The sequence below is a fragment of the Pecten maximus genome, unplaced genomic scaffold (genome assembly GCF_902652985.1).
Source record: "Pecten maximus unplaced genomic scaffold, xPecMax1.1, whole genome shotgun sequence".
NCBI lineage: Eukaryota > Metazoa > Mollusca > Bivalvia > Pectinida > Pectinidae > Pecten > Pecten maximus.
In genome coordinates, this window is record NW_022982469.1 from 6,541 (window position 1) to 17,846 (window position 11,306).

Here is an 11,306-nt window from a genome sequence, read left to right on the forward strand (position 1 = left end):
AACGTGCAGTTCTGACGTCATTTCTAGAGCTGCTAGGAGCTTCGGATCTTTTTGGGCACCTCCAGTGGGATGTGATCAACAGGAAAACGTTATGATTTCGGCAAAACTTCCATCGGTGAACAATTAACCACGCTACCGCGGACGCGTGGTTACAATACTACGGAATATGGTGACGCTCAACGTGCAGTTCTGACGTCATTTCTAGAGCTGCTAGGAGCTTCGGATCTTTTTGGGCACCTCCAGTGGGATGTGATCAACAGGAAAACGTAATGATTTCGGCAAAACTTCCATCGGTGAACAATTAACCGCGCTACCGCGGACGCGTGGTTACAATACTACGGAATATGGTGACGCTCAACGTGCAGTTCTGACGTCATTTCTAGAGCTGCTAGGAGCTTCGGATCTTTTTGGGCACCTCCAGTGGGATGTGATCAACAGGAAAACGTTATGATTTCGGCAAAACTTCCATCGGTGAACAATTAACCGCGCTACCGCGGACGCGTGGTTACAATACTACGGAATATGGTGACGCTCAACGTGCAGTTCTGACGTCATTTCTAGAGCTGCTAGGAGCTTCGGATCTTTTTGGGCACCTCCAGTGGGATGTGATCAACAGGAAAACGTTATGATTTCGGCAAAACTTCCATCGGTGAACAATTAACCACGCTACCGCGGACGCGTGGTTACAATACTACGGAATATGGTGACGCTCAACGTGCAGTTCTGACGTCATTTCTAGAGCTGCTAGGAGCTTCGGATCTTTTTGGGCACCTCCAGTGGGATGTGATCAACAGGAAAACGTAATGATTTCGGCAAAACTTCCATCGGTGAACAATTAACCGCGCTACCGCGGACGCGTGGTTACAATACTACGGAATATGGTGACGCTCAACGTGCAGTTCTGACGTCATTTCTAGAGCTGCTAGGAGCTTCGGATCTTTTTGGGCACCTCCAGTGGGATGTGATCAACAGGAAAACGTTATGATTTCGGCAAAACTTCCATCGGTGAACAATTAACCGCGCTACCGCGGACGCGTGGTTACAATACTACGGAATATGGTGACGCTCAACGTGCAGTTCTGACGTCATTTCTAGAGCTGCTAGGAGCTTCGGATCTTTTTGGGCACCTCCAGTGGGATGTGATCAACAGGAAAACGTTATGATTTCGGCAAAACTTCCATCGGTGAACAATTAACCACGCTACCGCGGACGCGTGGTTACAATACTACGGAATATGGTGACGCTCAACGTGCAGTTCTGACGTCATTTCTAGAGCTGCTAGGAGCTTCGGATCTTTTTGGGCACCTCCAGTGGGATGTGATCAACAGGAAAACGTTATGATTTCGGCAAAACTTCCATCGGTGAACAATTAACCGCGCTACCGCGGACGCGTGGTTACAATACTACGGAATATGGTGACGCTCAACGTGCAGTTCTGACGTCATTTCTAGAGCTGCTAGGAGCTTCGGATCTTTTTGGGCACCTCCAGTGGGATGTGATCAACAGGAAAACGTAATGATTTCGGCAAAACTTCCATCGGTGAACAATTAACCGCGCTACCGCGGACGCGTGGTTACAATACTACGGAATATGGTGACGCTCAACGTGCAGTTCTGACGTCATTTCTAGAGCTGCTAGGAGCTTCGGATCTTTTTGGGCACCTCCAGTGGGATGTGATCAACAGGAAAACGTTATGATTTCGGCAAAACTTCCATCGGTGAACAATTAACCACGCTACCGCGGACGCGTGGTTACAATACTACGGAATATGGTGACGCTCAACGTGCAGTTCTGACGTCATTTCTAGAGCTGCTAGGAGCTTCGGATCTTTTTGGGCACCTCCAGTGGGATGTGATCAACAGGAAAACGTTATGATTTCGGCAAAACTTCCATCGGTGAACAATTAACCGCGCTACCGCGGACGCGTGGTTACAATACTACGGAATATGGTGACGCTCAACGTGCAGTTCTGACGTCATTTCTAGAGCTGCTAGGAGCTTCGGATCTTTTTGGGCACCTCCAGTGGGATGTGATCAACAGGAAAACGTTATGATTTCGGCAAAACTTCCATCGGTGAACAATTAACCGCGCTACCGCGGACGCGTGGTTACAATACTACGGAATATGGTGACGCTCAACGTGCAGTTCTGACGTCATTTCTAGAGCTGCTAGGAGCTTCGGATCTTTTTGGGCACCTCCAGTGGGATGTGATCAACAGGAAAACGTAATGATTTCGGCAAAACTTCCATCGGTGAACAATTAACCGCGCTACCGCGGACGCGTGGTTACAATACTACGGAATATGGTGACGCTCAACGTGCAGTTCTGACGTCATTTCTAGAGCTGCTAGGAGCTTCGGATCTTTTTGGGCACCTCCAGTGGGATGTGATCAACAGGAAAACGTTATGATTTCGGCAAAACTTCCATCGGTGAACAATTAACCACGCTACCGCGGACGCGTGGTTACAATACTACGGAATATGGTGACGCTCAACGTGCAGTTCTGACGTCATTTCTAGAGCTGCTAGGAGCTTCGGATCTTTTTGGGCACCTCCAGTGGGATGTGATCAACAGGAAAACGTAATGATTTCGGCAAAACTTCCATCGGTGAACAATTAACCACGCTACCGCGGACGCGTGGTTACAATACTACGGAATATGGTGACGCTCAACGTGCAGTTCTGACGTCATTTCTAGAGCTGCTAGGAGCTTCGGATCTTTTTGGGCACCTCCAGTGGGATGTGATCAACAGGAAAACGTTAATGATTTCGGCAAAACTTCCATCGGTGAACAATTAACCGCGCTACCGCGGACGCGTGGTTACAATACTACGGAATATGGTGACGCTCAACGTGCAGTTCTGACGTCATTTCTAGAGCTGCTAGGAGCTTCGGATCTTTTTGGGCACCTCCAGTGGGATGTGATCAACAGGAAAACGTTATGATTTCGGCAAAACTTCCATCGGTGAACAATTAACCACGCTACCGCGGACGCGTGGTTACAATACTACGGAATATGGTGACGCTCAACGTGCAGTTCTGACGTCATTTCTAGAGCTGCTAGGAGCTTCGGATCTTTTTGGGCACCTCCAGTGGGATGTGATCAACAGGAAAACGTAATGATTTCGGCAAAACTTCCATCGGTGAACAATTAACCGCGCTACCGCGGACGCGTGGTTACAATACTACGGAATATGGTGACGCTCAACGTGCAGTTCTGACGTCATTTCTAGAGCTGCTAGGAGCTTCGGATCTTTTTGGGCACCTCCAGTGGGATGTGATCAACAGGAAAACGTAATGATTTCGGCAAAACTTCCATCGGTGAACAATTAACCGCGCTACCGCGGACGCGTGGTTACAATACTACGGAATATGGTGACGCTCAACGTGCAGTTCTGACGTCATTTCTAGAGCTGCTAGGAGCTTCGGATCTTTTTGGGCACCTCCAGTGGGATGTGATCAACAGGAAAACGTAATGATTTCGGCAAAACTTCCATCGGTGAACAATTAACCGCGCTACCGCGGACGCGTGGTTACAATACTACGGAATATGGTGACGCTCAACGTGCAGTTCTGACGTCATTTCTAGAGCTGCTAGGAGCTTCGGATCTTTTTGGGCACCTCCAGTGGGATGTGATCAACAGGAAAACGTAATGATTTCGGCAAAACTTCCATCGGTGAACAATTTGTTAACGTGGACCAAGCATCGGTTGTTTTTACGGGTAAGGAAGACTGAACAAATTGATTACACAAATATGATTATGTTTATTTACAATGAAAAACAATATGTATAACGTATATATTAACAATACAACCATACACTCTCACTATCTCACACACTCTCAACAAAGTATTCTAAGAATGTCTATGTAGCATCACAACACGATGAAACAAACACTCAATCCAGAACCAAACAGTCTTTCCAATAATGTATGTAACAGCTCAATCCAGAGCCAACAGTCTTTCCAATATTGTATGAAACAGCTCAATCCAGAGCCAGTGGGTATTGATACAAATACTGAAATATATATTATATATATATATATAGCTCAATCCAGAGCTCACATATCCAAGAGGATATGTCACTAGTGTCTAATAGACAACAGCAATCACTAGGGTTTACATTTCCTCAAAAGCCAGTGATGCTCACTTGGAAGACGCCAACCTTTTCCCGCATGGAAAAGCCCTCAGTAGACCCTTGCTGACCTTGACCCTGATGGAACAGGTTGAACACACGTTCCTGGTCGGTCCTGATGCTGAGATGGTATAAGAGGGATCATCCTGCCCGGTTCTGACTAATCCGCACGGCTTCAACTCCCGTCATGTGAAGCTACAATAATTAATTAATGCCTATATTTAACCACATCACTCACATTTTCATACTTCCACAAAGTTTATTCTAAGTACAGAATAATGATCAAATAACCCTTTATAAATACAACTAAGGTGTATAATTACATAATAAACTTCTAGATTATCTTTTAGATACAAAATAATAATGTGCGGCTCCACAGTATACATCAAATTATATAAACTCGCACATTACTCAAAGTTACACTCCAAGGCTTCCATACATTTTCCACCCGCGCGCGAACACACTATACTTTACACTATGACAGTGGAACTGAGCTTCCATATATTTATAATTGTGTGAAATCCACAATATATACTTAAGAATTTCATATACAACAATCAAATATATTCATATAGTTATATATAACACTAATACACACAAAATATATGAAATCTAGCATGAAATAGCATCAAAATACAAATCATTACTGCCTAATCGATAAACAATGGTCACGGCTGACTGGAGCGCACAGATACCTAGATTGTTTGACTTGGTAATAATCAGGTACAATACAATAATACCCACTAAAATAGAATGTAAATGAAATATAATGTACACTTACCACAGTCTGTAGTCTGTGCCTGGTTCATATGCCGTTAAATGTCGGTAAATCCATACTGGGTACACAGAACAAAGGAACCATGTCTTTCCTTGTAAACAACCCAGCTCGTGCACACTTACCCGTGACGCATTTCCGCCCAAGAGTACCTATTACGTTTAAGGATACTTACCCCGGCTTAAGTTAAAAATAATATATTTACCAAAAAACTACACAACTAATATCCAAATATACATGCTAGCGTGACACATCCCCCGGCTTCCGAAGAAAGTAGCATACTTTCTAGACAATCACGAAGCATGTATGTCCTATAATCTACTCAGATAGTCAGCTCCCACGTTGTCGGATCCCTTGATGGCTCGAATCTTCAGTCTGTAAGGTTGCAGAAGTAACGCCCAACGCATAAGTCTTGCGTTCGCAGTCTTCGATCTGTGCAAGTAAGTCAACGGTTGATGGTCTGTCTCGAGGATAAACTCCTGACCATAGATGTAAGGTTCAAATTTTTGCACTGCCCAAACAATCGCCAAACATTCTCTCTCTATGATTGCGTAGTTCCTCTCTCACAATTAACCACGCTATCGCGGACGCGTGGTTACAATACTACGGAATATGGTGACGCTCAACGTGCAGTTCTGACGTCATTTCTAGAGCTGCTAGGAGCTTCGGATCTTTTTGGGCACCTCCAGTGGGATGTGATCAACAGGAAAACGTTATGATTTCGGCAAAACTTCCATCGGTGAACAATTAACCACGCTACCGCGGACGCGTGGTTACAATACTACGGAATATGGTGACGCTCAACGTGCAGTTCTGACGTCATTTCTAGAGCTGCTAGGAGCTTCGGATCTTTTTGGGCACCTCCAGTGGGATGTGATCAACAGGAAAACGTAATGATTTCGGCAAAACTTCCATCGGTGAACAATTAACCGCGCTACCGCGGACGCGTGGTTACAATACTACGGAATATGGTGACGCTCAACGTGCAGTTCTGACGTCATTTCTAGAGCAGCTAGAAGCTTCGGATCTTTTTGGGCACCTCCAGTGGGATGTGATGAACAGGAAAACGTTATGATTGCGGCAAAACTTCCATCGGTGAACAATTAACCACGCTACCGCGGACGCGTGGTTACAATACTACGGAATATGGTGACGCTCAACGTGCAGTTCTGACGTCATTTCTAGAGCTGCTAGAAGCTTCGGATCTTTTTGGGCACCTCCAGTGGGATGTGATCAACAGGAAAACGTTATGATTTCGGCAAAACTTCCATCGGTGAACAATTAACCACGCTATCGCGGACGCGTGGTTACAATACTACGGAATATGGTGACGCTCAACGTGCAGTTCTGACGTCATTTCTAGAGCTGCTAGGAGCTTCGGATCTTTTTGGGCACCTCCAGTGGGATGTGATCAACAGGAAAAGGTAATGATTTCGGCAAAACTTCCATCGGTGAACAATTAACCGCGCTACCGCGGACGCGTGGTTACAATACTACGGAATATGGTGACGCTCAACGTGCAGTTCTGACGTCATTTCTAGAGCAGCTAGAAGCTTCGGATCTTTTTGGGCACCTCCAGTGGGATGTGATGAACAGGAAAACGTTATGATTTCGGCAAAACTGTCCATCGGTGAACAATTAACCACGCTACCGCGGACGCGTGGTTACAATACTACGGAATATGGTGACGCTCAACGTGCAGTTCTGACGTCATTTCTAGAGCTGCTAGGAGCTTCGGATCTTTTTGGGCACCTCCAGTGGGATGTGATCAACAGGAAAACGTTATGATTTCGGCAAAACTTCCATCGGTGAACAATTAACCACGCTACCGCGGACGCGTGGTTACAATACTACGGAATATGGTGACGCTCAACGTGCAGTTCTGACGTCATTTCTAGAGCTGCTTGGAGCTTCGGATCTTTTTGGGCACCTCCAGTGGGATGTGATCAACAGGAAAACGTAATGATTTCGGCAAAACTTCCATCGGTGAACAATTAACCGCGCTACCGCGGACGCGTGGTTACAATACTACGGAATATGGTGACGCTCAACGTGCAGTTCTGACGTCATTTCTAGAGCAGCTAGAAGCTTCGGATCTTTTTGGGCACCTCCAGTGGGATGTGATCAACAGGAAAACGTAATGATTTCGGCAAAACTTCCATCGGTGAACAATTAACCGCGCTACCGCGGACGCGTGGTTACAATACTACGGAATATGGTGACGCTCAACGTGCAGTTCTGACGTCATTTCTAGAGCTGCTTGCAGCTTCGGATCTTTTTGTGCACCTCCAGTGGGATGTGATGAACAGGAAAACGTTATGATTTCGGCAAAACTTCCATCGGTGAACAATTAACCACGCTATCGCGGACGCGTGGTTACAATACTACGGAATATGGTGACGCTCAACGTGCAGTTCTGACGTCATTTCTAGAGCAGCTAGAAGCTTCGGATCTTTCTGGGCACCTCCAGTGGGATGTGATGAACAGGAAAACGTTATGATTGCGGCAAAACTGTCATCGGTGAACAATTAACCACGCCACCGCGGACGCGTGGTTACAATACTACGGAATATGGTGACGCTCAACGTGCAGTTCTGACGTCATTTCTAGAGCTGCTAGAAGCTTCGGATCTTTTTTGGGCACCTCCAGTGGGATGTGATAAACAGGAAAACGTTATGATTTCGGCAAAACTTCCATCGGTGAACAATTAACCCGCTATCGCGGACGCGTGGTTACAATACTACGGAATATGGTGACGCTCAACGTGCAGTTCTGACGTCATTTCTAGAGCTGCTAGGAGCTTCGGATCTTTTTGGGCACCTCCAGTGGGATGTGATCAACAGGAAAACGGTAATGATTTCGGCAAAACTGCCATCGGTGAACAATTAACCGCGCTACCGCGGACGCGTGGTTACAATACTACGGAATATGGTGACGCTCAACGTGCAGTTCTGACGTCATTTCTAGAGCAGCTAGAAGCTTCGGATCTTTTTGGGCACCTCCAGTGGGATGTGATGAACAGGAAAACGTTATGATTTCGGCAAAACTTCCATCGGTGAACAATTAACCACGCCTACCGCGGACGCGTGGTTACAATACTACGGAATATGGTGACGCTCAACGTGCAGTTCTGACGTCATTTCTAGAGCTGCTAGAAGCTTCGGATCTTTTTGGGCACCTCCAGTGGGATGTGATCAACAGGAAAACGTTATGATTTCGGCAAAACTTCCATCGGTGAACAATTTGTTAACGTGGACCAAGCATCGGTTGTTTTTACGGGTAAGGAAGACTGAACAAATTGATTACACAAATATGATTATGTTTATTTACAATGAAAAACAATATGTATAACGTATATATTAACAATACAACCATACACTCTCACTATCTCACACACTCTCAACAAAGTATTCTAAGAATGTCTATGTAGCATCACAACACGATGAAACAAACACTCAATCCAGAACCAAACAGTCTTTCCAATAATGTATGTAACAGCTCAATCCAGAGCCAACAGTCTTTCCAATATTGTATGAAACAGCTCAATCCAGAGCCAGTGGGTATTGATACAAATACTGAAATATATATTATATATATATATATAGCTCAATCCAGAGCTCACATATCCAAGAGGATATGTCACTAGTGTCTAATAGACAACAGCAATCACTAGGGTTTACATTTCCTCAAAAGCCAGTGATGCTCACTTGGAAGACGCCAACCTTTTCCCGCATGGAAAAGCCCTCAGTAGACCCTTGCTGACCTTGACCCTGATGGAACAGGTTGAACACACGTTCCTGGTCGGTCCTGATGCTGAGATGGTATAAGAGGGATCATCCTGCCCGGTTCTGACTAATCCGCACGGCTTCAACTCCCGTCATGTGAAGCTACAATAATTAATTAATGCCTATATTTAACCACATCACTCACATTTTCATACTTCCACAAAGTTTATTCTAAGTACAGAATAATGATCAAATAACCCTTTATAAATACAACTAAGGTGTATAATTACATAATAAACTACTAGATTATCTTTTAGATACAAAATAATAATGTGCGGCTCCACAGTATACATCAAATTCTATAAACTCGCACACTACTCAAAGTTACACTCCAAGGCTTCCATACATTTTCCACCCGCGCGCGAACACACTATACTTTACACTATGACAGTGGAACTGAGCTTCCATATATTTATAATTGTGTGAAATCCACAATATATACTTAAGAATTTCATATACAACAATCAAATATATTCATATAGTTATATATAACACTAATACACACAAAATATATGAAATCTAGCATGAAATAGCATCAAAATACAAATCATTACTGCCTAATCGATAAACAATGGTCACGGCTGACTGGAGCGCACAGATACCTAGATTGTTTGACTTGGTAATAATCAGGTACAGTACAATAATACCCACTAAAATAGAATGTAAATGAAATATAATGTACACTTACCACAGTCTGTAGTCTGTGCCTGGTTCATATGCCGTTAAATGTCGGTAAATCCATACTGGGTACACAGAACAAAGGAACCATGTCTTTCCTTGTAAACAACCCAGCTCGTGCACACTTACCCGTGACGCATTTCCGCCCAAGAGTACCTATTACGTTTAAGGATACTTACCCCGGCTTAAGTTAAAAATAATATATTTACCAAAAAACTACACAACTAATATCCAAATATACATGCTAGCGTGACACATCCCCCGGCTTCCGAAGAAAGTAGCATACTTTCTAGACAATCACGAAGCATGTATGTCCTATAATCTACTCAGATAGTCAGCTCCCACGTTGTCGGATCCCTTGATGGCTCGAATCTTCAGTCTGTAAGGTTGCAGAAGTAACGCCCAACGCATAAGTCTTGCGTTCGCAGTCTTCGATCTGTGCAAGTAAGTCAACGGTTGATGGTCTGTCTCGAGGATAAACTCCTGACCATAGATGTAAGGTTCAAATTTTTGCACTGCCCAAACAATCGCCAAACATTCTCTCTCTATGATTGCGTAGTTCCTCTCTCACAATTAACCACGCTATCGCGGACGCGTGGTTACAATACTATAGAATATGGTGACGCTCAACGTGCAGTTCTGACGTCATTTCTAGAGCTGCTTGTAGCTTCGGATCTTTTTGGGCACCTCCAGTGGGATGTGATCAACAGGAAAACGTTATGATTGCGGCAAAACTGTCATCGGTGAACAATTCACCACGCCACCGCGGACGCGTGGTTACAATACTACGGAATATGGTGACGCTCAACGTGCAGTTCTGACGTCATTTCTAGAGTTGCTAGGAGCTTCGGATCTTTTTGGGCACCTCCAGTGGGATGTGATCAACAGGAAAAGCTAATGATATTCGGCAAAACTTCCATCGGTGAACAATTAACCGCGCTACCGCGGACGCGTGGTTACAATACTACGGAATATGGTGACGCTCAACGTGCAGTTCTGACGTCATTTCTAGAGCAGCTAGAAGCTTCGGATCTTTTTGGGCACCTCCAGTGGGATGTGATGAACAGGAAAACGTTATGATTGCGGCAAAACTGTCATCGGTGAACAATTAACCACGCTACCGCGGACGCGTGGTTACAATACTACGGAATATGGTGACGCTCAACGTGCAGTTCTGACGTCATTTCTAGAGCTGCTAGAAGCTTCGGATCTTTTTAGGCACCTCCAGTGGGATGTGATAACAGGAAAACGTTATGATTTCGGCAAAACTTCCATCGGTGAACAATTAACCTCGCTATCGCGGACGCGTGGTTACAATACTACGGAATATGGTGACGCTCAACGTGCAGTTCTGACGTCATTTCTAGAGCTGCTTGCAGCTTCGGATCTTTTTGGGCACCTCCAGTGGGATGTGATCAACAGGAAAAGGTAATGATTTCGGCAAAACTGCCATCGGTGAACAATTAACCGCGCTACCGCGGACGCGTGGTTACAATACTACGGAATATGGTGACGCTCAACGTGCAGTTCTGACGTCATTTCTAGAGCAGCTAGAAGCTTCGGATCTTTTTGGGCACCTCCAGTGGGATGTGATGAACAGGAAAACGTTATGATTTCGGCAAAACTGTCATCGGTGAACAATTAACCACGCCACCGCGGACGCGTGGTTACAATACTACGGAATATGGTGACGCTCAACGTGCAGTTCTGACGTCATTTCTAGAGTTGCTAGAAGCTTCGGATCTTTTTGGGCACCTCCAGTGGGATGTGATCAACAGGAAAACGTTATGATTTCGGCAAAACTTCCATCGGTGAACAATTAACCACGCTGCCGATGATGGGTTGTTACAATACTACGGAATATGTTGACGCTCAACGTGCAGTTCTGACGTCATTTCTAGAGCTGCTTGGAGCTTCGGATCTTTTTGGGCACC

General features: G+C 45.0%; 2 long non-coding RNA genes across 2 annotated transcripts; both read right to left on the reverse strand.

Moving 5' to 3' along the window:
* Positions 1 to 3,744: 3,744 nt before the first annotated feature.
* On the reverse strand, positions 3,745 to 5,465 carry LOC117320503. The gene is made up of 2 exons (XR_004531069.1): positions 4,916 to 5,465; positions 3,745 to 4,329 (listed from the first exon to the last, which is right to left on the reverse strand). It is a non-coding gene; the product is annotated as an uncharacterized LOC117320503 (long non-coding RNA).
* A 2,746-nt stretch (positions 5,466 to 8,211) lies between these two features.
* LOC117320502 lies at positions 8,212 to 9,932 on the reverse strand. The gene is made up of 2 exons (XR_004531068.1): positions 9,383 to 9,932; positions 8,212 to 8,796 (listed from the first exon to the last, which is right to left on the reverse strand). It is a non-coding gene; the product is annotated as an uncharacterized LOC117320502 (long non-coding RNA).
* Between the last annotated feature and the right edge of the window lie 1,374 nt (positions 9,933 to 11,306).